General features: G+C 47.1%; 1 protein-coding gene and 1 pseudogene across 1 annotated transcript in view; both read left to right on the top strand.

The window, feature by feature from the left end:
• The window catches only part of LOC115474341, a 32,442-nt pseudogene extending 12,880 nt beyond the window's left edge, over positions 1-19,562 (top strand).
• The window catches only part of TSC22D3 (TSC22 domain family member 3), a 205,332-nt gene that overhangs the window by 169,432 nt on the left and 11,075 nt on the right, over positions 1-24,825 (top strand). The gene's annotated exons all lie outside the window — the stretch shown is intronic.

The raw sequence follows: 24,825 nt of genomic DNA, 5'->3' as shown, positions 1-24,825 counted from the left end.
TACAAGCAAGCCTCAAAAAGGTGCCCGAACTGACCAGATGACCAACGGAGGGAATCGGGGATGGCCTCCCCTTACTCCCCCAGTGGTCACTAACCCCCTCCCCCCCTAAAAAAAACTAACAATATTTTTTGACAGCCTCTATGCCAGCCTCAAATGTCATACCCAGCTCTCTGACAGCAGTATGCAGGTCCCTGGAGCAGTTTTAGTGGGTGCAGTGCACTTCAGGCAGGCGGACCCAGGCCCATCCCCCCTTCTACCTGTTATACTTGTGGTGGTAAATGTGAGCCCTCCAAAACCCAGCAGAAACCCACTGTACCCACATGTAGGTGCCCCCCTATGGTAGTGGTGTACAGTTGTGGGGAGTGGGTTTTGGGGGCTCTGCACCCAAGATAAGGGAGCTATGCACCTGGGAGCAATTTCTGAAGTCCACTGTAGTGCCCCCTAGGGTGCCCGGTTGGTGTCCTGGCATGTCAGGGGGACCAGTACACTACGAATGCTGGCTTCTCCCATGACCAAATGGCTTGGATTTGGTCATTTCTGAGATGGACATCCTCGGTTTCTATTATCGGCGAAAATCGAAGACGACCATCTCTAAGGTTGACCTACATTTTGCGATTTGGGCGTCCCCGACCGTATTATTGAAACGAAAGATGGACGCCCATCTTGTTTCGATAATACAGGTTTCCCCGCCTCTTCACCTGGACGTCCTGCAAGGATGTCCTCAGGAAAACTTGGGCACCCCTCCACGTAACTTCATGGAGTGCCCTTAGTCTTTGTATTTTTAGAAAGAGTAAACGATTAATCTTTACCCATTCCACTCTATTCAGGATTTTATAGACTTCAATAAAATTTCCCCTCGGTCTTCTCTCCAAACTGAAGAGACCTAATCTCTTTAGCCTTTCCTCATATGAGAGTCCTTCCATCCCCTTAATCATTTTGGTTGCCCTTCTCAGAATCTTTTCCAGTGACCAGAATTGCACATAATACTCAAGGTATGGCTAATAACTAATTTAAAATGTTAACTCCCCCCCCCCTTCCAAATAATGCTGAAAGCAGTCTACAGCATTTTAAGAATTCAAGTATAATAATCCGTACCCAAAAGAGCATGCAGTCTGTGAGGCCGATCTAATAAGCTGTGCTATCCTCAAGCACACTAGTTTATTCCTGATTTTCCTACACTAATCTCACTCCCTGTGTGACCTTTAGGTTAGACAGCATCTGTCTTCCAGGTGGAGCTATTCTGCCTCTTGAGAATCTGGCTGTAGCCAGCCTTTTCCTAGCTGTGTCTTATTCTGGTAATCTTACCGTAGTAGTTTCTTTTTCCTGGGTATTTCTGCCCCACCTCTGGGGTTGTTCCCTGTTTCTTCCATTTGTTATCTTGACCAGCCGTACAGTTGATTGTTTCAGTTACATACGCACAAAACTGATAGATGGACTCAGCTACATTTGCAGAGATGCCAAATTACCCATTCCATAGCATCCCACAGATCAATTCAGAGACTTGTGGGTTATGTCCCTCTACCAGCAGGTGGAGATAAAGAGAACTTCAGAGGTTTACTATATGTGATCATGTGCAGCCACCTTAACTTCAGTATTCTCTCTATCTAGCAGGTGGATGGTCATAATGTAGGAGTGGACGGACCCGTTACAATATCTGTGCAGCCCTGGATTGATTGGCTCCTGGCCTGGTCCCCTGGGTCTAGTCGAGCTTCTGGGGTCGGAGGTGTCCTGGGACTTGGGTGCACACCTGGTGGTGCCAGGTCCCTCCCTTCCTCCCCCTTCAACCCCTCCTCTCTGCCTGACTGGGGTTTGTGGTTCTCAATCTCCTGACTTTAAAAGGAGTCTGAGATTTCTTTTGCTCCGGCGTCCTCTCCTGCCTTAAAAAAATAAATAAATAATGTCGTTTGAGCACAGTTAAAAAAAAAAAATCTCAGTCTGATTTGTCCAGCGCGGCAAGCTCATGCCAGTTTGCAGTTCTGGCTAAATGGTGTGTGGACCGACTTGGCATGTGACAGTGATTCCAGAGGGGGTGAGTAGTTGTCATTCTATCTGTGCCGGTGGGGCAGAGCAAAAGCGGCTGCCAGTGTGGGAGTCACTGGGCTGCTGCAGTTTCCCATTCTGGAGATCTAATGTACAGCCCAACTCCGTGGAGCGGTGTGCTCCCTCCCGGCTCGTTTTGGTGGACGCAGGGCAGTTGTTGGATGTGCATGCGCGCTTGAGAGCGCCATCTTTCTTGCCGCTCCACATGGCAATGCTGAAGCCCCAGCGCTCCCCTGGGGTCTGATTTGCTTGCGATTCAGGCAGTTTTATATGTAGGCTTTTCAGAAATGTGACTGGGAAACTGGGGTGGATCACTCCCAGTTTCTTCATATTAAGGGCTTCTGAGAACGGAGGCCTGGTGCGGTTTACAGACTCCTGTGGGAGTCCTCGGGTCTCCTACAACTTTGAGTCTCCCGCAACTTTCCAGGGGCAAGGTGAGGTTGGAGACCCATTAAACCATTGAAGTTGTTCTGTGGCAGCGAGAGCCTTAAGCTGCAGCTTGGAAAGTACTGACTATCTGAAAGTCTTCTGGTAGAGATGCCTGTGCTTCACTAGGTGATTAACACTAAGAATATTTCTGGACCCTTCTTGAGGAGGTTCAGGGTGTGTGTACATCATTAATGGAGGGGAGAAAGGGATCAGGATTAGGGATCCTACTCAAGGTTTTTCACTCTTTCCCTTTCTCAGAGCATGGCAGTACAGTTTGTTTAGTTAGTCAGGCTTAGGGCTGTTGACTCCATGTTTCTGTGAGAAATGTTACATTTTGAGGCTAGTGCAGGCCTCTCAGTTTTCTCTTGGTTTCCATGGTAATCCTGCACCCTCTGTGCTGCCCTGGTGGCATTTGCTCTGTGTGTACTGTTTACATCAAACTAGTTTTATTTAGGAGAGTGGCTGGCCTTTCAGCCTGAAGGTTACAGGTTCAAGGCTAGTTTTATCCATCCTATTAGAAACTGTGGGCTCAGATAGGTTTCTAGTGGGGCATATTTTATTTCATTCTCTCTTACTGCTTGCGTGGCCAAGCGCAGTTCTTGCATGACTGGAACAGTTATCAGATCTCTATTGTACTAAAGATTGCCCTTCTCTCTCTTTGCACACTGATACTGGCCACACCTTTGCATAATAGCCTCAGCTACCCCGGTATCTGTAGCACCCCACCTAGCTATGCCTCTGCGTAGTAGGGCAGTGCCTGGGATGACCCACTGAACAGAAGTGACTTCCTAGATAGCCTTATTCACTGCTAAAGACTGTAGCGGTCTTCTAGTGCTCACCATTTTAAGATTAGCAGATGCAGCGGTGGCAGGATCAGAAGCAGACATATTCAGAACCTGGAGAGCCTTAGGTATATAAGGAAGGTGGTGACTCCTTACGAAACACCCACACTGTGGTAGGATCATCAGATTCCTGACCTGCTGAGCAGAAATGCCTCCCGGCATACCTTCATGCTGTCCTGTGGCTGGTCACAAGAAAAGGGATCTGGCTTCATGAACTGCAGTGGCCGTTGGCTGAGAGAGGCAATTTCTTCAGCTGGCCTCTGTATGGGACAGTCTCTCCCATTGCGGTTAGCAGCGCTTTCTTCCAGAGCGCAGTTGACTTTCTTTTCCGAGTTCCGTCTGGCTTTCGTGGCTGCCCTTTGCAGTTTGGCCACTTGGTCCTCTGTCCTGCTGTGGATGGCTTTTGTAGATCGCCCACTTGATCTGCTGTCCTTCCCTTGCCAGGCTTTTCAGGCTTGGCGTGGCAGCACTAGGCATTCCAGATTTGACGTGGCAGTGCATGTAACCGCGGCCTGTGGAGCATTGCTCCAGTCTACTGAGGTTGTAGTACCCTGCCCCACTTGAGGACTGCTTTGGTACATCCCACAAGTCTCTGGATTGATCTGTGGGATGCTTTGGAAGGTAAAAAAACAAAACAAATCAAACATAAAGGAAACCTTCTGTTACCCTCCCACAGGAGAGGTTGAGGAGCTCACATGGGCTTTATTCGGGCAGGAGAGGACTTCCTCTTTTGTCATCCACTGCTTTGGTATCAACAATACTGAAGTTAAGGTGGCTGCACATGGCCACATATAGTAAACCTCTGAAGTTCTCTCTATCTCCACCTGCTGGTAGAGGGCCATAACCCACAAGTCTCTGGATTGATCTGTTGGGATTAATGGAAAGAAAATTATCAGGTAAGGACTAATTTTACCTTTTGAGGCTGGGAATTTTGGGGCAGTCTTGGATTTCTGGCCAACCCATCCTGGTGCATTATGGCATAAAGCAGCACTGAATTTAGGCACTGCAAATCCCACACTGCTTTGGGATATAAATTCAAAACCAACAGGCCGATGCTCAGAACCAAACGTGGGCACTAAAGATGATTAGCACCAAACTAGCATCCGCATTTGTGAGTGCAGAATGCTCAGAGGCTCTAGCATTGGAGACAAGTGCGCTAAAGATTGGTACAAATAGCATGCTAATGCAGTCAAACAGATGTTAATGAGGTCATTTTCTATTCCCTCCCCATGCTCAAAGACAGGGCCGTGCCTAGGGTCTCTGGCGCCCCCCTGCAGACTATCAGTTGGCGCCCCCCCCCCCCCCCCGTGAAAATGATCGCTCACCACTTGCCACACTGACAGGAACTGTCAGCAATATTCTTAGAAACAAATTGCTATACATTGCAAAATAAGATAGCAGATGTAAATTCTCAAAGTGGACATATTCCAAACGCTAAAATGAAAATAAAATGATTTTTTTTTACCTTTGTTGTCTGGTGACTTTCTTTTTCTGATCATGCTGGCCCAGTATCTGAGTCTGCTGCTATCTGTCCTCTTAACTCCATTTCCAGGGCTTCCTTTCCATTTATTTCTTTACTTTCCTCCTTTCTTCTTCATTTCTTGCTCTATATCCATTTCCAGCAATTTCTTCTCTCTCCCTGGGTCCTGCCCTCCCATCCATGTCCATTCTTGTCCCTCTCTGCCCTTCCCTCCTCCATCCATAGCCAGCAATCCTCCTCCCTCCCCTCCCCTCCCCTCCATTTCCAGCAATTTGTCCTCTCCCTGGGCCCCCATGTCCATCCTTGTTCCTCTCTGCCCTTCCCTCCTCCATCCATAGCCAGCAATCCTCCTCTCTCCCCTCCCCTCCATTTCCAGCAAATTGTCCTCTCCCTGGGCCCCCTTGTCCATCCTTGTCCCTCTCTGCGCTTCCCTCCTCCTCCATCCATAGCCAGCAATCCTCCTCCCCTCCATTTCCAGCAATTTGTCCTCGCCCTGGGCCCCCATGTCCATCCTTGTCCCTCTCTGCCCTTCCCTCCTCCTCCATCCATAGCCAGCAATCCTCCTCCCCTCCATTTCCAGCAATTTGTCCTCTCCCTGGGCCCCCATGTCCATCCTTGTCTCTCTCTGCCCTTCCCTCCTCCATCCATAGCCAGCAATCCTCCTCTCTCCCCTCCCCTCCATTTCCAGCAAATTGTACTCTCCCTGGGCCCCCATGTCCATCCTTGTCCCTCTCTGCCCTTCCCTGCTGCATCCATAGCTAGCAATCCTCCTCTCTCCCCTCCCCTTCCAGCAATTTGTCCTCTCCCTGGGCCCTGCTGCTGCCCTCCCATCCATGCCCTCCCATCCATGCCTGTCAGCAATTCTCTCCCCTGCTCTGCCCTCTCCCCTCCTGTCCAGTGATTTCTTCTCTCTCCCTGCCCTGCATCCATACATGGCCAACAATTCTCCTCTCCCCTGCCCTCCCCCCTACATGTGGCAGGCTGCAGCGTTTTTGCGAGGCAGCTCTGGCTCTCCCTCCTTCCTTCCTTGGTTCCCGCTCTGGCTCCCCGATCAGCAGCCCCCCCCCCCCCCCCCGCGTGTTTTAACCTTTACGCGATGTCAATCAATGAAGAACGCACAACAGACTCGTTTCCAGCTTCTCTCTTCACACAGTGTCCCGCCCTCTCGGGAACAGGAAATGCATCATCGCTGACGCTGAAGGCGGGACACTGTGTGAAGAGAGAAGCTGGAAACGAGTCTGTTGTGCGTTCTTCATTGATTGACATCGCGTAAAGGTTAAAACACGCGGGGGGGGGGGCTTCTGATCGGGGAGCCAGAGCGGGAACTAAGGAAGGAAGGAGGGAGAGCCCGAGCTGCCTCGCAAAAGCGCTACGCTTGTGAGGGCAGCAGGGACGTCCGAAGTCCACGATTGGGCTGGGGCGCCGGGGCGAGGGTAAGCACTGCGGCGGCGCCCTCCAGAGGTGGGCGCCCCCCCTGTGGCGCTTACCTCGCTTACCGCATCGGCACGGCCCTGCTCAGAGAACAAAACAAAGCCACCTTACTGCTGAAAACAATAATGCCAGTTCAGAGCAGTCATTAAGGTGTTTGAAGAGAGGATTTCTCATGATTCTTTCTTTAAAATCTGCCGGTTTGTATGTAATTTGGAAGCAGAAGGAAGCCCATGCAAGCCCCTAAGTGCTGGTAGTAAGAGACGAATGTTTGTGAGTCAGAGCAAACCCAAAAGTGAAAGCGCACATTGGTACCTGTTTCTTGCGTTTAACTATAAGCATTCCATGTTTAAAAAAACATTGAAACACATATATTTAAAGACACAGAAAACACAGGCACCAGTATGTGCTTCATGTTTGGGTTTGCCAGGCGCATGCACACAGGAGCTGAGCTTACTGCGAAACTCTTCTGCGCATGCGCCAAGCACGTTCCCCCTTGCTTTCGCTTTTATAGCACATATAATTTGAATGTCATTTCCTTTGAGCATTGGTGAGCTAGGTTTCTGCGCTGTTCCAGTGGTATGGTTTCTGCGCAGTTGGCTTACCGCGGCCTGTGAGTGTTGTAGGGGTATTTTCCTGCTGTCTCACCTTTGCTGGTCTGAGGCCTATACAAGCCAGAGCCATTCTTTTATAACTAATATGGATTCTACAGCCGGTGGCCTGAATACATCTGTAACCATCAGAAACCAGCTTTTCTGCAAAGGAAAATTACTGCTTGGCATACCGTGGATGATGACTTCATCCAAGGACATGTTGTTTACTGCAAACTTGCTTTGCATTAGCCACACATATTTTTATATGTTCTAATAAATAATAATATATATCTTTATTTGAGGCATTGTGCTTTTCATTGGTACAGCTAGTCAGAAGAATCAAAAGACTAATAAGAGGTACAATCATCCCCTAGAAACGTGTCCGGAATAATTGCTATTGTGTGATTTTCTGAAATAGAAGTAACTCTGATTATATATTAGGTGTTTATCCTCTTCTAGTATATTTTCTTACAGTGTTCTTGGTTGGCATGTTTGCAGATGGAGCAACACTTGATTTAATATCTCTCAGTTATCTGGTTTAGTTTTTTTCTTTCCAGTTGTAGAGGGTTCTGTGTCTTCAGCAGTGCCTGTCATTACAGAATTTATCTCATGGAACAAGGCAGAAGCACAGCTGAAGGCAGGAGCAGGGAACTAGATGCCTGGCTCTTATGGACTAGATTCTGTTAAATGGCGCCCAGTGATAGGCCCTGAAATGATGCATGCCAGGGCGCGCTGCATAGAACGCCCTTTACAGAATACTAGCTTAGTACACATTTTGAGCTAGATTGTGTATATGATGCCTGAAAATTCTGCACGGTAAAAAAATAGGCCTAGGAGTATTCTCTAAAGTACGCATAATTTTTATAGAATAGGCTTAAATTTCCACGTGATATATAGAATACGCCAAGCGCCTCTCCACATGACCACATTTAGTCATGGCAATTTACACCATGTTTTATTTGGCGTAAATCCCGATACCTAAAAGGCGCAGAGCAGGTGTATACTATAATAACACACATAGATTTTCAAAATGCCCACTCCCTGCCCCCTTTTCATCTATGCGACTTAGAATTTACTTGCACCGTGTTACAGAAAAATTACAGAAGGACCTTACGAGACTGGGATACTGGGCGGCTAAATGGCAGATGACGTTTAATGTGAGCAAGTGCAAGGTGATGCATGTGGGAAAAAAGAACCCGAATTATAGCTACGTCATGCAAGGTTCCACATTAGGAGTTACGGACCAAGAAAGGGATCTGGGTGTCGTCGTCGATAATACACTGAAACCTTCTGCTCAGTGTGCTGCTGCGGCTAGGAAAGCGAATAGAATGTTGGGTATTATTAGGAAAGGTATGGAAAACAGGTGTGAGGATGTTATAATGCCGTTGTATCACTCCATGGTGCGACCGCACCTTGAGTATTGTGTTCAATTCTGGTCGCCACATCTCAAGAAAGGTATAGTAGAATTGGAAAAGGTGCAGCGAAGGGCAACTAAAATGATAGCAGGGATGGGACGACTTCTCTATGAAGAAAGACTAAGGAGGCTAGGGCTTTTCAGCTTGGAGAAGAGACGGCTGAGGGGAGACATGATAGAGGTATATAAAATAATGAGTGGAGTGGAACAGGTGGATGTGAAGTGTCTGTTCACGCTTTCCAAAAATACTAGGACTAGGGGGCTTGCGATGAAATTACAGTGTAGTAAATTTAAATCGGAGAAAAGTTTTCTTCACCCAACGCATAATTAAACTCTGGAATTCATTGTCGGAGAACGTGGTGAAGGTGGTTAGCTTAGCAGAGTTTAAAAAGGGGTTAGACGGTTTCCTAAAGGACAATTCCTTAAACCACTACTAAATGGACTTGGGAAAAATCCACAATTCCAGGAATAACATGTATACAATTTTTGTACATTTGGGAAGCTTGCCAGGTGCCCTTGGCCTGGATTGGCCGCTGTCGTGGACAGGATGCTGGGCTCGATGGACCCTTGGTCTTTTCCCAGTGTGACATTACTTATGTACTTATGTACTTATGCTTAGCGAGTTGTCACATAAATCTTTAATTAATGCCAATTAGTGTTGATAATTGCTTGTTAACATCCAATTAGTGCCAATTAGCTAGTTGACCAATTAAGTTACGCACATTGTTATAGAATGTGCTTTGATGTCCTTGCAGAAATTAAGGTATGATATATAGAATCTGGCAGTTTGTGCCTAACTTCGGGTGTGAGCATTTATAGCAGCCAAAGGCTGGTGTAAATGCTGACAGCCAACTGATGGTCATTAGGCACAGAAATTCAGGTATTCCATAACATCGTGTCTAATTTCTGGGAACGTCCCAACCTACCCATGCTCCTCCCATGACCACCCCCCCTTTGGGGTTGCACGCTATGAAATTTACTAACAATTAATTGTTTGTTAACACCAATAATTGATTGTTATTGCCTAATTAGCTAATTAATACGTTGCTCTGCGATCCACGCTCAAAATTGTTCACCCAACTGTAGACGACATACAGAATCCAGGGGTCAGTCCTCTCAGTCATTACCCTGACACTGGCAGCTCTTTGCTGGTCTCAAGCTGTCCCAGACTGTGAAAAGATGAGGGGGGAAAGGCTGTGGGCAGACATTCGAAATGAACTGGGTGCAGATGAGTCTCCAAGAGAAAGCAGTGAGTATAGCACTGTATGTATGTCATTTGTAGACCACAAAGGGCCCTGTTTACTAAGGTGCACTAGCGTTTTTAGTGCATGCACAAACTTAGCACGTGCTATCTGTGTAGGCTCCCATAAGAATATTGTGGACGCCTACATAGCGCGCGCCAAAAATTCTAACGTTCCTCTAGAGCGGCTTCGTAAACAGGGCCCTAAGATTGGTAGATAATACAGTACAGAAGTTTTATTAAATACAGACATACATACATAAAATATCACTCTCCATCATGATTCTGTTTATTAAAAGTTTTGATATACCGCCACTACCACAAAAGATCACAGCGGTTTACAATAAAAATAAAATAAAAACAGAGAAAGAACTCCATAATCTATAGGACAGAACACTCATACAAGAACAAACACACAAACAGATAGCCAACTGCACAGGTGACCAGTGGCGAACAACCCGCACTTAAGTACGAGGAGGTGAAAAACCAAAAGCAAGAGAAAAAAAGTGAGTTTCTAAAAGGAATTTAAAGCGAGAGAAGAACAGCTCAGAATGCAATACTGAAGGAAGGTCGTTCAAAGTTTAGGTGCAAGAAAGTAAAATGCAGTGTGATGGGTAGATTCATAATGGGCCTGCTTCGGAGAAGGAAGAACCAAATGATGAAAATCGAATGATCGAAGAGAACGAGAAACAGTGTAAGGAATAATAAGAGAAGAAAGAAAGGCAGGAGAGCCAGAGTGAATTGTTTTGTGGGTAAGGCAAAGAATTTTAAACCAAGATCGATATTTGATCGGAAGCCATCAGACCTGTGAGCTTTATAGAGAAAACAAACTGTTGCATTCTGCAATGTCTGTAGTCGGTGAAGTTGGAAATTTGGATTCTTTCTCTTCAGGGACTGGTCCAGCTTTGGAATGGCAGGGGGTGTTGCAGGGCTGTGTGAGGTATGGAAGGGCAGCCAGAAAAGTTTGGGGTTTTCTTTTGTCATTTATGGGAATTTATGTTTTATTCAGGTTTTTCTGGCCATTTTGTCAGTTTCTGATAATAGTGCACACTCTTTGAAAGCAGTGTGCACTCTTTTCCCAAGTTTGTGCATGCACAATGGTTTGCACACGTGTAGTAGTTCCTTTATCAGGAAAGAATGTGCACTATTACCAAATACTGCGCACTATTACCGCTGAATGATGATACACAGAATGTTTGTTTCTGCTTGTTTCCAGTGGTAATAACATGCTGCAACTTAGGATATGTTGTTGACATGACAGTCCATCCCTAGTGTGAGGTGATAGTATAGAGTTCTGCTGCTTACCCCAGCTCTAACACATAACAGTCCTGTTTCTAGGGCCCTGATGCTCAAAACTCCAGCGCTATTCCGAATAGTGCTGTAAAAATACGCTGGAACAGTGCAGAACAATGTCTTATTGCTCAACGCTAATGAGTTGCAAATATAGGTGAGCTCATAGCGTTGAGCATTAGGGAGTTTGGCGGAAGGATTGTGCTTGGCGCAGGGGCGTAGCTACGGGTGGGCCTGAGTGGGCCCAGGCCCACCCAGTTTTGTTTCAGGCCGACCCAGAAGCATACATCCTTCCAGCCAAAACATCCCATCTCTTCCTTCCTTCCAACCTCCTGCTTGTCCAGCGCAGCACCTCTTCCCTTCCCTCCCCTTGTTTATAGTGCCAGCGTCGGGCCGAGGGGCAGGACGGTCTCTCTCTCTCTAGCTCTCGGGCAGCCGGTTCTCAGGGTTGGGGGAGGGGGGAGAAGAAAGCTTTATTTTGTTTTTTGTTTATTTTATTATAGCATTTAAATCCTTGTTTTATTTTTTTTTTTAATTTGTTTCGACGAGGTTTACGTCTCCCTTCCGTTGGCGAGTGTGCACGTGTGACTGAGCGAGCGTTTGGAGGGAATCGGGGTAAACCGGAGGGGACGATGGATATCGAGATCCCGGATTTCGCACGGGTTGACAGACTTGTTGCAGGGCTACACGGTGGAGGTGCGGCGTCAGCGACCCGCAGAACTGGTGGACTTTGCTATTTAGTATTTCATGCGTCTAAAGGAGAACCGGGAGCACAATGGCACAGGGAGAGGCCTCAAAACTCTTACGGAGGGGGTGAACTTCGATACCGAGCCCATGCAGACAGAATCCAACAGCGATGGAGAAGAAAGGGACGAGGACGACGATGATTCCGACTTTGAACCACCAGTTATCAACAGATTCAGCAGAAGAGTTTCAGTTTGTGCTGAAGCCTTTAACCCAGATGAAGAGGAGGGAGAGACAGAACCAGGGTGGTTCATCCAAAAACAGATGAGCAACGATGCAGACTTCAGGATACCTATCATGCCTGTAAAGATATTCTTCTCTTCAAAAACCTTGATCAGGAGCAGCTCTCTGAGGTTCTGGATGCCATGTTTGAGCACAGAGTAACACCTTAGGAACACGTCATTGATGAGGGAGATGATGAAATTGAAAGAGGATTGTATGATATTTATGTAACTAGAGATAATCAGGCCCACTGTGTTGGCTGTTATGATAATCGTGGAAGTTTTGGAGAGCTGGCATTGGTGTACAACATTCCAAGAGCCTCTGCTACTATTATTGCCACAACAGAAGGGGCCCTTTGGGGACTGAATCGAGTGACATTCAGGGAAGAGAGGAGCTGGTTGGGGTGGGGTCAGAGAGGAGAGGGACACACTGATGAGAGGGAAGGAGAAATGGGTCCTAGAGAGGTATAGAGAAACAGAAGGGAGATGGGCATTGGGTGGGAGCATGGGGACAGGGACACAGGTGAGATGCTGTATTGGGATGGCATATGGGCACAGAGGGGCAATGCCCAACACGGGGTGGGGAGGGAGATATGGGAATAGAGATACAATGGTTGGGGGGGGGGGGAGATACAGGAATAGAGATACAATGGACACAAAGGGGAGATACCAGACAAGGGGGAGAAGAGGAACACAGAAGGGAGATGCTGGGCATGGGGTACATGGGTGCAGAAAGTAATGATGATGGATGTGGGGATATGAACACAGGGGAGATGCTGGACAAGGAAATGTGTGGACACAGAGATGGAAGATAGATGGTGACATGGAGACGGAAGAAATGTCAAATGGACAGGAAAGACAGAGCGCAGCAGAAACCAGAGACTGGGACCGATATGATTTGAAAAATAAAATGACCAGACAACAAAAAGGTACAAAAAATTATTTTCTATTTTGTGATTAGAATATGCCAGATTTGGTATATGTCAGATATGGCTGGGGCCCAGGGAAGGAATGTGGGAGAGGACCCCAAAGCCCATTACCAGGCTGCACCTTCTTCAGCTTCTGGCAGGCTTGGGGCAAATAAGCCAAGCACAATTGCCTTATTTGCACCTCCCTCCCCCCCCCCCCCCAAACACCATCTCTGGCATGTGCTGTCTTTGCACAGGAGGAAATGCCTTTCTTGTTTCTCTAATGTTGTACTACATGCAGGGTCTGGCTTCTTGGGGTTTCAGTTTAATTTATTTTTATAGAGTTTGTGTATTTGGCATTTGTTTTGTGTGTGTGTGACCCTGATGTATTCTGTCACCATGAAGATTCTATGTAGCATTCTGTAGTCATTTGGCTTGTTCAGTTTTCTCGATAGATGTATCACTATTTTAGGGTTCCACTGTGATATTTAGGGCACTACCTTTTCATAGGTAGGATCCTTGTTTTGGAAGTTAGTGCTGGCATGGTAGATTTGCTCTAGATTCTTTTTGTTTATAGATTTTTTAAATTACTTTGCAATATGTCTATTATTGAGATTACCAAAATGTCTTTGTATGGTGAGCTTTATAGGGAAATGTCCTTGCTCTGCTCTGCATCTATTGTTGGTGGAGGGCCAGGAGGTTCTCTGGATGCGGAATGTATTTGGCTTCAATACCATATGTGTGTTGGAGGACTGTGTCTCAATGATGGATGAAGAATAGTGTAGTCTCTTGTACTTCCCTTAGCTCTCAACTGGCCACTGAAACCTCCACTGATACCCTCATTGAAGCAATTGGAAGTGAGGTAGAGGTAGAGCATGGGGTGGGGTACGGACAAAGCATGGGTTCATTAGGTGACTGTTTTTTTTTCTCTTTCAAAACGTTGGCAACTCTAGTGCCCACCCATCCAACCTGTTGGCCCACCCAAAAATTGCCTTCTGGCTACGCCACTGGCTTGGCGCATGCACTGAAGAGTCTCGTGGTAAGCCGGCTCCTGTGCAAGCGCCTGGTAAAACCTGAACATGAAGCACACATTGCTGTCTGTTTTCTATGGCCTAAATATAAGCACTTAATTTGTTTTTTTTAGCTCGGATGCTTATGTTTAGACGCAGGAAACAGACACCAATGTGCGCTTTTACCGGGTTTCTTTAATTTTTAATTTTTTTTTTAGCATGGACGCTTTAAATTTAGATGTGGGAAACAGACGCCAATGTGTGCTTTCGCTTGGGTCTTTTGTTTCTTGCAGCCAGAACTTAAGGGCTTGCACGGGCTTCCTTCTATTTCCAAAAGCAATCAAACCCAACAGCTTTTGCGGAAAGAATCATGAAAGAAGCATGAGAATCATGAGAAATCCTCTCTTCCAACACCCTAATGCTTGCTTCGACCTGGCTTTATTTTTTGTAGCAGTAAGGCAGTTTTGTTTCAGGCACTCTTTTCTGAGCATTAGGGAGGAATATAAAATGGCGGCATTTACATGAGCTTGACTACATTTACATGCTATATGCGCTAGTGCCTGGTGCGTGTTTTGTTTCCCGTGCTATACCTCTCTGAACATTCTGTGGCCTCTAGCACCTGCGTTTACTTTTGAGTATCGGGGCCTAGGTAGATTGCAAACCAATGCCCTGAGGTGACACAATGGGATGTGTGCTTCTGAGAGACCCTTCTTTGAAACAAGATGGCAAACTAAGGTCTTGTCTTCCCTATCAGCATCACCGGGGATCTCATACATAATGCCTTTGTAGGATGTTAATACTTCCATAATGGATATAGCCTGTATTAATTCCTGCTGTCAAATTAACTGGCAGTGAAGAAAATGTCTGCTTGTTTGTTACTTTCATCACAAATAATGCACAGGACTTTGTGGGTGAGAGGAACTCTACATTAAAAAAAAAATTCAGCAGGTGTGATTGCAGCCCACGGCCAGAATGGGGCCAGCAGCTAATTACAGACATGGGCTAAACTGGGGCCGCTCCTGGCTTGTGCCAAAGGGAGAGGATTATCCTTACTGTAGACCTTTGAACAATGGCTGTGTGGAGAGGGTTATGTAACACATGTCCTAGTTCTGATGGGATTACTGTGACAAGCTTCAAGGAGCAGGGCAGTGTCCTGTTAGTGCCAACTGTGATTTCATACTAAATGAAATAGGGGAAAAATAATCTTGAAGGTTTCTTGGACCTGAAACAGCTGTGCGCTGTAGGAGATGCTATAACCTGTATTTAAGGTATTATTTTGATGTTTGGTCCCACTTGCTATGTCTGTGTTTAGGTGTTATTACTTTATACACCGCTAGAGTGTGTCATTCCTTTTGTCTTAACTGTGATTTCATAACCAGGGCTGCAAAATTGATACAAAGGAAAAATACCACATTGCAAAAAACAATTGATAAGTTTACAGTCAGAATATTTTGGATTTATTCTGTATATTGTCTAGACAGGATTCCAGGGCACATTCATACTTAATCCTGCACCTCGTGCATGCAGCCACCTCAGGGTTGGATTGCCAGGAAACACCTCTCTGGTGTAGGCACTTGCAGCTGGGTGACCTGAGGCACAGGGAGATACACTGGCATCACCAGTGTCACTCAGAATGTTCCTTAACTGTACAAGCAAGCAAACAGCAAAATTCATATCACACAACTAAGAAAAGATGATCCACATAATACCAGGGGTGTAGCTAGACTTCGGCAGGAGGGGGTCCAGAGCCCAGGTGAGGAGGCACATTTTAGCCCCCCCCAGCGCCGCCAACCCCCCTGCCATTGCCAACCCCCAGCCGCTGCCACCACCAACTTTGCCCCCCCTGCCGATGACCCTCTCGACCCCCTCCCGCTGCCAACCCTCCCTGCCGCCGTTGTCGTTGCCTACCTTTGCTGGCAAGGGACCCCAATCTCCACCAGCCGAGGTCCTCTAGCTTCCCGCACAAGGCTTCATTCTGTTTCTGACGTCCTACACGTTGGGGGTCCCCCTCCAGCAAAGGTAGCCCATGGCGACGGCGGGGGAGGGTTGGCAGCGGGAGGGGAGGTCGAGAGGGTCATCGGCAGGGGAGTCCAGGACCAAATATATGGGGGCCCAGGCCCTGCATAATACCCAGTTGATATTAAGGATACAACGGTCCAGACAGATTAAAAATATGAACAGAAATACAAGAGTACCAGGAAATAGATCATAACCTTCCATTTCCCAATGTATACGGAAGGGAAGCTCAGTGAGGGCCTTGAAAAGGCAGGTGTGGCTTAAACTATGGACCTGGTGATGCACTAGATGTGTTTTTGATCATTCTTAACACTATTAAAGTTGCCTTCAATGCTGAATACAGAATTTTGGCCTGGGGGTATGGGTGTGCGGATCAGAATAACAGAGAAGGGGGGGGGGGAGATATCAAGGTTATGAAACTATGAATTTCTGTTTAGTAATATTAAATGCTATGTTGTCTTGGAGAAAGCAGGAGGCCAGTGCTTTCCCAGGGATACCTGAGTTTTCCATTGCTTGCTTCTCCGTTCCTGCCACTGAGCCTCTCACGAGAACTTAAATTCCTAGATTTTGTGAGGTACAAAACCTGAAAACCCTTTCTAGGTTTAACACTGTAAAACCTACTCTGCAGGAGGCAACCTGAATGAAGACATTAAAAAGGAACCTGCTCCCATGTTCTACGGAGCTCCTAGAATCTGGATTCCAATTGAATGTTGTCAATGGCATAAAATGAAGCTGAATGGAGCACTGGAATTTTTTTGTTCAAGGCAGGAGCATGGACACTGGGTGGGCCGCTCCACTTTGGAGTCAGGCCCACCCAGTCAGTAGCAATGGTACAGGTCAATGAGAGGAGAACTGCAGATGGTGTCAACATCCACACTGCCTAGGACTCTCCCATGTTGACCTTGGTCCCCATGAAAAAAAAATCAGCCTTGGCTATGCCACTGGGTCATGGGTGTTGGCACATCTGTGCCTGATCTTTAACCTTCTAACAAGTGTTTCTGCAGTGCCTTATCATGATCATACAATGTCTATATTGTAATGGTGTTCAGTTTTAGAGGCTGCATTTTGCTAAAGACGTAAAAAGACCCAAAGCCGTTCAGAGGAGAGTGACCCAGGGGCGTATCTGCGTGGTGCCACAGGGGCCTGGGCCCCCGCAGATTTCGCCCTGGCCCCCCTCCCTGCCGTCAACCCTCCCCCGCTGCTTACTTTTGCTGGCGGGGGGCCCCAACCCCCGCCAGCCGAGGTCCGACCCGAAGTCTTCATATTTCGTCTTCCTCCGACTCCTCCGTGGCCATGCTGTAAGTAGCGCTGCTGATTCGTTGAATCCAGTTCGGAGTCTGACGTCGGATTCAACAAATCAGCAGCGTTACTTGCAGCATGGCCACGGAGGAGTCGGAGGAAGACGAAATATGAAGACTTCGGGTCGGACCTCGGCTGGCGGGGGTTGGGGCCCCCTGCCAGCAAAAGTAAGAAGTGGGGGAGGGTTGACGGCGGGGGGGGGGAGGGTGGAGAGTGGCGGCGGCGGCAGCGGGAGGAGGGAGGCAAAAATGTGCCCCCTCTCTCTGGCTCTGTCCCCCCCTACCGCTGGATTCCAGATACGCCCCTGGAGTAACCAATATGGTATGAGGCAGGGGCGTATCTGAACTGCGGCAGTAGGGGGGGCCAGGGCCAGAGTGAGGGGGCACATTATAGCCCCCCCCCCCCGCCGCCGCCGCCATTGCCGATCCCCCTCCCCCCAGCCGCTGCCATTGCCAATCTCCCCCCTCCATTGTTGTCGCCTACCTTCGCTGGCGGAGGACCCCAACCCCCGCCAGCCGAGGTCCGCGTCCTCCTGCCGCTGCCGGCTGCCGTTAAAAGAATTCCGTCAGCTGGCGGGGGACCCCCAACCCCCGCCAGCCAAGCCGAGGTCCTTTCATTTCTTCTTCCAGTAAAGCTGGCGCCGAAAGTTTCTTCTGAGTCTGACATCGCTGCACGTTGTACATGCAGGACGTCAGACTCAGAAACAGAATGAGCTTCTGTTTCTGAGTCTGACGTCCTGCACGTACAACGTGCAGCGACGTCAGACTCAGAAGAAACTTTCGGCGCCAGCTTTACTGGAAGAAGAAATGAAAGGACCTCGGCTTGGCTGGCGGGGGTTGGGGGTCCCCCGCCAGCTGACGGAATTCTTTTAACGGCAGCCAGCAGCGACAGGAGGATGCGGACCTCGGCTGGCGGGGGTTGGGGTCCCCCGCCAGCGAAGGTAGGCGACAACAACAGAGGGGGAGGGTTGGCAGTGGTAGGGGGGTCCAGGGCAAAATCTGCGGGGGCCCAGGCCCCTGAGGCCCCACGCAGATACGCCCCTGGTATGAGGCCTGTGCTGGATGAAACTTGAGAAGAGTTGAAGATTTGAATATATATACCCTGGAGAAGAGGAGGGACAGAGGAGATATGATACAGACATTTAAGTTACTGAAAGATATTAAGGTACAAAACAACCTTTTCAAAAATGGAGAAGCAATAGAACTAGAGGACATGAAATTAAGTTGCAAGGAGGAAAAATTAAAAACAATATCAGGAAATACGTTTTCACAGAGAGGGTGGTGGATGCCTAGAATGCTCTTTCTCGAGAAGTGGTGGGGTCAAAAATGATGATGAAATTCAAAAAGACGTGGGATAAACAAAGAGGTTCCCTATATGGCATGAAGGAGAGTGGTGAATGCCTGGATTTCCACTCACAGTAAAACTTAACTTTCACATTTTAAAGAATCATTTTTAAAAGGGGGAGGGGCAAAGAGGGAGCTACAGTGCACTGGGTATCAGTTACAGTCCTAAAGATAAAGAGAGGGTAAGTCTCACAGAGTCATAGGCACAACCTTAATCGCCTTTCTGGGTAGACAGGACGGGCCATGTTGGTCTCTATTTGCCATCATTAGCTATCTTACTATGAAATAATGTAGCAGCCATGTTAACAAAACAGCGGAGGTGACACAGAAACAGAAAACTATACTGTAGGTGCTGAAAAGTTCTTTATTGCAGATAAAACTAGACTTGATATGCGCCGTGTTTCGGCCAATAGGCCTGCATCAGGAGTCTGTGCAAATATCACACAGTATGTTTATGATGTTTTGAAGTCACACTCCAGTGATTATTGAGTGGGCCAAAAAATGAGGCGGTGATGAGCCACTACTTAATCGATAGTATAATTGGAACATATCTTTCTTTTGGTATGTGACTTCAAAACATCCTAAACATACTTTATGATATTTTGCTCAGACTCCTGATGCAGGCCTATTGTTCGAAACACGGCATGTGTCGAGTCTAGTTTTATCTGCAATAAAGAACTTTTCAGCACCTACAATATTGTGTAACTTCAGCTCTTTTGTTGCCTTGTGTTTAGACCTGTGGAGGACTGTTCTTCTGTTTTGTCTTCCAGCTGCCATGTTCATTTACTTATATGCACATAAATATAGGTCAACAAACAAGTTAAGACACAGCATTTAGTAGCAAAGAGTGAGCCAATCTGCACTGACCCCGGAGAAGGGCTTGGAGTTCCAGAAAGCCAGTCACAAATACTTTTAGTCCACTAAAGAGATACTACCTACTGCTTTTCTGAATCTTGCGTGTACTTTATATAGAGTGAAAACTCCAACATAAAATGTTGTTTTACAGTTTTTGGATCTAACCTGCACAGTTGTGCTTGGATATCAGTATAGGGTGGGACGACTGGCAGAAATCATTGACCAGAAATTCTCTCTATCATTGTATAATGCGGTGTAAGCTACGCCTGTTTGCACACAGTGATACCACACTTGACCTGGTGCCAGAGGGATCCCAGGTTGTCAAGTCTGTGAAGAAAGATTCATTAGTTCTGGAGGCAGCGTACTGCCCTGGGGAGATGGCATCAATTATTCGGAGGCTGGCATATTGAAGCTGACGAGAAGTTTCCAGAAAGAGCATTTAAGGCAGCAATAACTGGTGAACTGCTTTTTAGCAGGTATAGGAGCGGCAGAGATACTCTGGTAGAATCCAGGTGACAATACCCACAGAGTGTATCTTATAAAGCACCTTCTAACTCTATCTATCTATCTGGATTTGTATATTGTCTTTTTTTAGACATTCTCCCGAGGCGGTGTATGGCACGTATAACCCTCTCTTCAAACGTCCAATGCCAGCTCCAAGGTTTTCAACAGTGAGAGCAGGGTTCAGTTTGTGCACTGTTTCTGAGCATTAGAGGGAATAGCTAAGGACCTCATTTACATACATTTTAATACTGTTTACAGCCATATTTTGTGTGCACTATTCCTCAGCATTCGTGCTGTATGATTATTCTGCGAACCCTAATGCTGATGCTAGTCCGGAGCTAATCACCTCTAGCACCGGTGTTAGGTTTTGAGCATTGGCCCCCCTGGTCCTGGAGGCACCCCAGCCAGTCAGGTTTTCAGGATATCCACAATCAGTGGTGCGCTGGAGCTGGCTTGCATTGGCTTGCAAATGTCATTTGTTAACTTTTTAAGAATTTTGGGAGCCAGTTGTTAATATAAGCCCCCCCCACCCAGCTACTTTAAAAACTGGCCCCTCCTGAACTCCCTTTTACTTTGCTGGTAGAGATGCTGACCCCCACCAGCTAAATAAATAGACTGCCACCACTCTCCGCTGTTCAGAGCCAGAAACAAGCAGCGGGGGGTGACGGCAGTCCATTTATTTGGCTGGTGGGGCTTGGCATACCTGCCAGCAAAGGTACAGTGGTGGAAATAAGTATTTGATCCCTTGCTGATTTTGTAAGTTTGCCCACTGACAAAGACATGAGCAGCCCATAATTGAAGGGTAGGTTATTGGTAACAGTGAGAGATAGCACATCACAAATTAAATCCGGAAAATCACATTGTGGAAAGTATATGAATTTATTTGCATTCTGCAGAGGGAAATAAGTATTTGATCCCCCACCAACCAGTAAGAGATCTGGCCCCTACAGACCAGGTAGATGCTCCAAATCAACTCGTTACCTGCATGACAGACAGCTGTCGGCAATGGTCACCTGTAAGAAAAACACCTGTCCACAGACTCAGTGAATCAGTCAGACTCTAACCTCTACAAAATGGCCAAGAGCAAGGAGCTGTCTAAGGATGTCAGGGACAAGATCATACACCTGCACAAGGCTGGAATGGGCTACAAAACCATCAGTAAGACGCTGGGCGAGAAGGAGACAACTGTTGGTGCCATAGTAAGAAAATGGAAGAAGTACAAAATGACTGTCAATCGACAAAGATCTGGGGCTCCACGCAAAATCTCACCTTGTGGGGTATCCTTGATCATGAGGAAGGTTAGAAATCAGCCTACAACTACAAGGGGGGAACTTGTCAATGATCTCAAGGCAGCTGGGACCACTGTCACCACGAAAACCATTGGTAACACATTACGACATAACGGATTGCAATCCTGCAGTGCCCGCAAGGTCCCCCTGCTCCGGAAGGCACATGTGACGGCCCGTCTGAAGTTTGCCAGTGAACACCTGGATGATGCCGAGAGTGATTGGGAGAAGGTGCTGTGGTCAGATGAGACAAAAATTGAGCTCTTTGGCATGAACTCAACTCGCCGTGTTTGGAGGAAGAGAAATGCTGCCTATGACCCAAAGAACACCGTCCCCACTGTCAAGCATGGAGGTGGAAATGTTATGTTTTGGGGGTGTTTTTCTGCTAAGGGTACAGGACTACTTCACCGCATCAATGGGAGAATGGATGGGGCCATGTACCGTACAATTCTGAGTGACAACCTCCTTCCCTCCGCCAGGGCCTTAAAAATGGGTCGTGGCTGGGTCTTCCAGCACGACAATGACCCAAAACATACAGCCAAGGCAACAAAGGAGTGGCTCAGGAAGAAGCACATTAGGGTCATGGAGTGGCCTAGCCAGTCACCAGACCTTAATCCCATTGAAAACTTATGGAGGGAGCTGAAGCTGCGAGTTGCCAAGCGACAGCCCAGAACTCTTAATGATTTAGAGATGATCTGCAAAGAGGAGTGGACCAAAATTCCTCCTGACATGTGTGCAAACCTCATCATCAACTACAGAAGACGTCTGACCGCTGTGCTTGCCAACAAGGGTTTTGCCACCAAGTATTAGGTCTTGTTTGCCAGAGGGATTAAATACTTATTTCCCTCTGCAGAATGCAAATAAATTCATATACTTTCCACAATGTGATTTTCCGGATTTAATTTGTGATGTGCTATCTCTCACTGTTACCAATAACCTACCCTTCAATTATGGGCTGCTCATGTCTTTGTCAGTGGGCAAACTTACAAAATCAGCAAGGGATCAAATACTTATTTCCACCACTGTATGCCTAGAGTGGGGGGGAAGGGGAAGAGAGAGGCATGTGTTGCACTTCCCCAAATTGTAGGGCTGGCTATGCCTGGAGAGAGAGAGCCTGTTGTTAAAAATGTACCAGCACACCACTGTCCGCAGTGAATATTCATGAGTGAGATTTGCATGCAGTGGATATCCTGGAAACCTGACTGGCTGGGGTGCTTCCAGGACCAGGTTTGGAAACCACTCTATAGAGATTTTTAAATACTTCTGTGGCATATATTCACAGAAGGTCAATTAAAAGGAAGCTCTGAAAAGAGAGATCATAAAATGAAAGGGGATAGGGTTACCATATGTCCGGATTTACCCGGACATGTCCTTTTTTTGAGGGCATGTCCGGGCAACCGGGCGGGTTTTGCCAATCTGCCCGTTTGTCCAGAAATCCAGACAAACGGGCAGATTGCTAGCCTCCCCTCCCCTTACTTACTACTGGTGGTCTAGTGACCTCTTCCGCCTTCGGGGCAGGAAAGAGCCCCCTCTTTCCTGCCCGGAGCGCTGTCCTGCATGCATCCTTCCTGTTGCTGATCTTCGGCGCCGATTCAAAATGGCCGCCGAGAGTTGAAGTGACCTCGCGAGACTTCAACTCTCGGTGGCCATTTTGAATCGGCGCCAAGGATCAGCAACAGGAAGGATGCATGCAGGCAGCGCTTCAGGCAGGAAAAAGGGGGCTCTTTTCTGCCCCAAAGAGGTCACTAGACCACCAGGCAGTAGTAAGGTAAGGGGAGGGGGGTGATGGGGAGGGGGGGCAACGGGGTATGTGACGGGGGGAGGGGAAAATGTGACGGGGCACAGCGAGGGTGTGAAAGGGGGCAGAGTGGGGTGTGAAAGGGGGCGGGGATTGTACCCTCTTTTTGGGGGGACAAAATATGGTAAGCCTAAAAGGGGATAGATAGACTCAGGAGTAATCTAAGGAAGGATTTTGGATGCATTGAACAGCCTCCCAGCAGAGATGAGAACTATATTTGAATTCAAGAAAGCATGGGGCAAGCACAGATGATCTCTGAGGGAGAGGGACAGGAAAAGATTATAGAGCTTAATAGTTAACATTGCAGAGCTGCCAAGTTACCCAATTCCAGGGAATCTTTTTGGCCAATCCTGGTTTTGAACTGTGGTATTTCTAATCCTGGTTCTACCCATTGAAATTAGCACTGCAAGTCCCATAATGTACCAGTTTAGGGTTGTTAGAAATCTAGACTTGGTCTTAAATCTCCCTCCAGGAACTGGATAGTTTGGCAGCTCTGAGACTAGAAAGGCAGTAGGGTCTTTATCTGTCTTCATTTTCTATGTTTCTTTCCTCTTTGGGTCAGCACCATACCAGTGTTTAGTCTGTAGCTGTTCAGCCTCCCTATGGACTGAAAATGTAAAGTTTATTTATTTTACCTCTTAGATGTTTGGGGCGGGGGGGGGGGTGGGGGGGGGGGGGGGGGGGGGGGAGAGAGAGGTCTGAATGTCTTGCATCTGGAAATTGGCAGCCTCGGTTCGTTTCCTAACATTGTCTCTGGAGCCTTCTTCTGAACTGTTAACATAAGAAATGTCACACTTGATATTAATTTATGCCAGCCCATAAGTGAAATCTTTCATTTCCTTCAGAGTGCCAAGTGGACTCAGCTCTCCTGCAATGTGGCAGTAATTGTTAAGACTCCAGAGGATAGAAATATTTTGGTTCAGCAGCAGAGACTCACTTGGAAGAGCTGTGGGAGCTGCAGGATTTTACTGGGAGCAGCCTACTGCAGTTGTCTCTTCTGGGGCACAGTGTGCCCCACTGCAAGCATAGTCTGAAATAACCACACCTGTAAGATATTGATCTGAGGTGACACAAGATAACTAGTCATACATTTGCACTTGAGGCAGTTCTGAAGACGTGCCAGCCTACTCTCTGCCGCACATGTGGCCCTTAGGTTATACCTGGAAAGGGAAATAGGAGAAACGAAAGAATATTCTGAAGGCCACATACAAGGGCTGATGGGAAAAAAAGAGAGCAGAGAAAGGCAGCATTTTAAAGTATCCAACCAGATGACTCAGTGACAGCACACAAGAGATCTGGGTTTAATTTATGAGCCTGGCATCTAATTCTTGGGCTTCTACAGAGGCAGCATTTAAAGACTCCCCTCCCTCCCAGGGGGAGAGTGGCCCATTCAAGGAGGTTTGATTGACGGGAGATGGAGAGCATAGGGTTCCTAAAGGTTCCATGCTTGTTTGAGAGCAATTAGAAATAACCCACATTGCTGCAAATGACATGAGTTTTGCTTGCAGATGCTCTCTCTCTATAAGTGATAGCATCACTTTGAGAGTCCTTTTGTTCCACTTATTTTATGATTCTGTGAAGCTTACAGACTTGAACCAATTTGGCTCCTGAGTAAGGCTCTTCAGCCAAAACATGGCCTGTGTATGATCTTTTCTTTTGAGTCAGGTTACCATTGGCAAATAAACTTTTGTACACTCTTTATCTGTGGTTTGCCTTGGTTATTTGGTACAGTCCCATTTCCACCTTCGCTTTGTTTTTATACTTTTCCTCCTGTTCATTTTAAAGGTATTACCATGTAACTTCATTGAGTGACCCCTAGTCTTTGCACTTTTTGAAAAAAGTAAAATATTGATTCAGTTTTACTCGTTCTACACCACTCAGGATTTTGTAGACCTCTGTCATATTCCCTCTCAGCCGTCTCTTTTCCAAGCTGAAGAGTCCTAACCTCTTCAGCCTGTCCTTATATGAGAGGAGTAACATCCCCTTTATCATTTTGGCTGCTCTTCTTTGAACCCTTTCTAATTCCGCTACATCTATTTTGAGATACAGCGACCAGAAAAGAGCGGAATACTCAAGGTGAGGTCG

This window comes from Microcaecilia unicolor, chromosome 7, assembly GCF_901765095.1.
Source record: "Microcaecilia unicolor chromosome 7, aMicUni1.1, whole genome shotgun sequence".
Classification (NCBI taxonomy): domain Eukaryota; kingdom Metazoa; phylum Chordata; class Amphibia; order Gymnophiona; family Siphonopidae; genus Microcaecilia; species Microcaecilia unicolor.
Note: the sequence above shows the minus strand (reverse complement) of the source record. Positions and strands in the feature narration are given on the sequence as shown.